We start from the raw sequence: 5,000 nt of genomic DNA, 5'->3' as shown, positions 1-5,000 counted from the left end.
TGAAGAATATTGTGTAGTTTAGAGCCTTATAATGGAAAAGGCAATACTGTTAGAATTAACTGCATACATATTACTACATACAAGATGGTACTGTCCAAGAAGATCTGAATGCAAAGGATGGTTAGAATTGGGAAATATCTTTAGCAACATGCATAACGAACTAACTGTAGGACGGTGTCAAAGATTAATATCCAGATCGGGAATAAGCAATTTAATTGACAGCCAGTTTTCTTTTTCCAACAAAATTAACATGAGATTCAGCAGCTAAAGAGCAGACAGGACAACAATGCTCGAAACAAGGCAGAATGAAATAATTGAAAAATCTCCTCCAAATAGTTTGGTCGCTAAAAATCTTAAAAGACTTTTTCAATACGCCTTTTTTTTTGCAATTGAGGAAGAAACAAAAATAAACTATTTTGCAATCAAGAATCATATCTAAAATTTCAAGAGTCGTATACAGTTAAATAAACATGATTTAAACAGAGATCTGTAATAATAATAATGATAATAATAATAATAATAATAATAATAATAATAATAATAATAATAATAATAATAATAATAATAATCTACACTTTTACACTTTATTTATTCTTATGTACATTCATACAGTAAGAAGCCAATAGGGGTTTTTCCCTGCTATGGCAAATATAACTAAAAGTAACATTTTGACATTATTAAAATAACATTTGATAAAAGGACTACATTTCTTATCTCAAAATAGACTTTGCAATAAATACTTGAAGTTATTTACTATTTGAAATAGCAACTACAAATATAAACATTAAAGCAGAGAAACAAACGTGGCTAACGTACAGAATCATATAAAAACAATTCACCACTTAAGGATTGCTTTTACTAATCACAAAATTAAAGCGATTCTTGAATCTTGACTCATTGCATATAACTAAATAACAAGTTTGAAAATGAGGCTGAAAACATGCAAAGTTAATTCTATCACCGAACAAATACTAATAGGTAGACAAAGCCAAACGCTTATACCTAACTTTGAGAGAATAGTCCGTCTGGGGTTCCAGAAGATCATCGGGCAGCTCGTTTAAGAGCTTACAACTCTGAAAAAGGACAAACCTCTTTTCCACTTCCAAACGAACTGCCGGAAGATTTATTCTTTCACCTCTTGTTCTGTATGTGTGTGTGGGCAACAAAGGCATATAATGTTTTTTCAAATAATTCAGTATTCTTATACAGAACTAGGTGCAGAAATTTTAATACATTGTACTTATAGAGGTCATTAAATTTAAGCAATGCTAAGGTCTTATACATATCATTTACAGGCAATAAAGGAATATTTTCGTCGCGCTGAACCTTCAGAATGCACCGAAGGATGTTATTCATCATCACCTTAATACTGTTCAAGTTGGCTTCAGAAATTCCCCCCCCCCCCCCCCCCCCAGATTAAGATATTTTGGGTTATGATAGGGTAGACTAGTGATTGGTAAATTGTTAGTAACGTTCTCTGCGGCACTAGAGATGATAGGGAGTAAAAAACACCATGCATTTTACTTATTTTCCTATTTATTTCACTTGCTTGAAGAGCAAAACTTAGCCTATTATCAAAAGTTACTCCTAAATATTTTATACTTGAGCCCTACTCTAACTTTCATTAAAATATATATCAGGGAGATTGTTGATAGGTCTTGGCGTAACCATCATTAATTTTGTTTAATTTACATTTGCTACTAATTTATTATTCTGAAGCCACTCTGAAAGATCGGCGATGAATGTTTCTACCTTTTCAATACATAATTCAAACGAACTGTCGGTGACGTAAAATACAGCATCATCCGCAAATAAAATCTTTTTAGTGCTTCCGACTTTCACTATATCATTTATGAAAATGTGGAATAATAATGGTCGCAAAACAGATCCCTGAGGAACTCCAAATTCAATTGGTCTAATGCTAGACTTATAGTCGCCAATGATTACATACTGCTTTCTATCGGACAAATAACGACAGTCATTATTATGTATTATTGCCTTGGCCTTATCCAATCTGGTTCTATGACCTGAATTAAGAGACTTGTTGGTCAATAGTTCCTGTCCTAAATTTTTTGAGCTAACAAATAAACATTCTGTATTCTTTGAAAATATAAAAAGGTAAATGCGGACATTCAATATATATATATATATATATATATATATATATATATATATATATATATATATATATATATATATATATATATATATATCTTTCATGGTATGCATATAATTTCCCTTTGTAAGGTTTGGCACCAGAAGAGTAAAGCTTTCCACTTTCTCAGAATGTTTTTTTGAGTAAGGTTGATGATCAAACGCCATATATCCATTTAAATTTAGGTGGGGTGGTAAGTGATACCCTGTGGGGGGAGGATCTACAACCTATCAAACCTGATCTATTTGCTGTATTACTCAGCCAAGTGTCTACATTGGCTGGATGCAACGATGAAGGTTAATTTAAATTTTTTCAATATTTATTGTTTCAGCTTTTACTTCAACAAACTTTCGGAATACAGTATATACTCATTGTTTCAAGATAATTTCTTACTTCTGTGCTGCAAGTTATGTTACGTATGCAACTTTGGATAGGAATTAAAAGTTTCAGAAAGTGTATATTTTCTTGGGCTGATGTATTTACATTTATCCCGAATACATTTTCCTTCGCTATATTTATTTCAACCGAAACCACACTGGTGCTATATATATTCGCTTGCAACAATAAATATACATTATCTGGTTGGTTGCCCGTGGCCAAATCTCCGTTCTTTAGAGACTTTAAATCCTGACTCTTCTTTTGCAAGTCATCTTATAAAGCTTTACATTCCCCCAAAGTCCAGATCAATGAAATAATAAGGTAATCCAGATTAGATATAATTCTTTAACAAATAAGTTAAAAAAACACCAACTTGAAATAGTGTAACTCGAAGTCCATAAAGGCTTTAAGGTTTAAAGGTCACTAATGAATGGCAGAGGTAAGGACAGTGACATTGTCCTAGCATGCAGGAAAATGCCCTAGAGACTGACCATATAAACATATGATCAGCGCCCAAGCCACCGCTCCACCCAAGTTAGGACCAAGGAGGGCCAGACAATGACTGCTAATAACTCAGTAGGTAGACCCTTATGCTCCCCAAACACCCCCCCCCCTCCCATCCTTAGCTCACAAGAAGGGTGAGGTAGGAGTTAACAAAGGAACTAACGAGTTTGAGCGGGACTTGAAATCCAGTCTGGCGTTCACCAGTCAAGTACGTTACCACAACTTGGTATATTTACGATTCAAGTGAAGAAAATGATCATGAAATAATGAAAACTAAGACAGGTAAATGACGACAGAAACTTGATTACTGAAATGCGGACGAACAGAGAAGGGAAGAGGAGGAGAAAGTGCGAAGAGATCTTGGAGCAGGAAACTCTTGAAGTCAAGAGGAGGGAGAGAGAGAGTGAGAGTGGTAGGCAAAGAGTAAGACTCTCACTTCACCTGATTACATTGACCGTTCTGTCAACGATTCAAACGAGTTCCTTTTTTTCTTAGGGTTTCGTTATAAAGAATCTATTCAGATATTCTCTTTTCAGATTAAAATGTTCCCATCTGCATTTGGAGATTCTTGGCCCTGTTTGGCTTAGAAGATTTAAGATTCTGTTTTCATATTCAAACTAGTTTAGTTTTACGAACCTAGGTCTGAAATTCTTAATTAGTCATTGGAAAAAAAACTATCATTATGAAGCTCGAGGAATTAGGTTTTAGGAATTTTGATTTAATTTAATTTTTGGAATTTTTTTATTTAAGAAGTAAGTTCCATGCTAATCACATATTTGACCACATAATCCCATTTGCAAACACCCAAACGTTATAAAAAATCATTTGTTAGACAAGAGGGACACTCAGTAGAGCGCAGACCTCTGCCGCGGCTGCATATTTTTCGACCTTGACCTTGACCTTTGACCTTAACATGTATTAATTGTCGTGATTTGTCATACACTCAAATATGAACCAATTTTGAAGTCTCTGTGACAACGATGTCCAACATGGCTTGGCCGTGACCTTGACCTTGACTTTCGAAAATTCAATAATTTCCTGCCTTTTACATAAAAGTTAATTCCTGCAAGTTTCATTACTATATGATTAAAATTGTGCCCAGGAAGTTGTTCGCCAACAAACACACGCACACAAACAAACACACAAACAGAGGGTAAAACAACCTCCTTCCAACTTCGTTGGCAGAGGTAATAAGAGATTAAATGAACGACGTTGTTTTATTCTACCGCACCTAAACATGGAATGAGTTTTAGAATATTGGTTGGCTGCGGAATCTTGGCCAAATAAAAATATTGAAAGGAAAATTGCTGTTGTCTTGGTTGCTTACACAACATCATTAATAAGTTCGGGATGCCAAAAATGATAATTTCAAAACGATTCGTTGACAGATTTGTTTATTCCTAAGTAGTAGAACTTAAATATCAGGGTTTTCTAGGGGAGAGGTTGATTGGTTGATTAATTTGAGGTTTTCTGGCATCCTGACATCTAGGGTCATTGACGCCGATATCATTTATTATAAATTAGAAATAAAATAATATTCAATTAAAACAATTAAAGCGAAAATGTCATTATAAAAGTTAAATGGCATCAATTGAGACTTATAAGTTATATTGCAATGTGGCATAAATATAAAGTAACAATCATTTATTCTTAAGAAATAAAGCAGAAATTCGGAAAATATCTGCTGTCCCGGAAAAAATGGTAAGTCATTTATTATTTGAAGGAGCAGAAATGTTGCTTAGATTGACAAAGCGGAATTAACTAGAATACTGGAAAGGTGGAAATGGGATGTCTGAGAGATTTCAGGTTCGGTAAGAAGAAATGATGGAAAAGCAGACGGTCTTTTTAAATAAAGGATCTAGGAAAGGAGAGAGGTCCTTAGTAAAGGGACGAAATAGAAAAAAAATTGGTGGGGCACGGATAGGAAGTCGATAAAGATAGGGTTGGAAGAAGGATGGGGTCA

Source organism: Palaemon carinicauda, chromosome 12, assembly GCF_036898095.1.
Source record: "Palaemon carinicauda isolate YSFRI2023 chromosome 12, ASM3689809v2, whole genome shotgun sequence".
Taxonomy (NCBI): domain Eukaryota; kingdom Metazoa; phylum Arthropoda; class Malacostraca; order Decapoda; family Palaemonidae; genus Palaemon; species Palaemon carinicauda.
Note: the sequence above shows the minus strand (reverse complement) of the source record.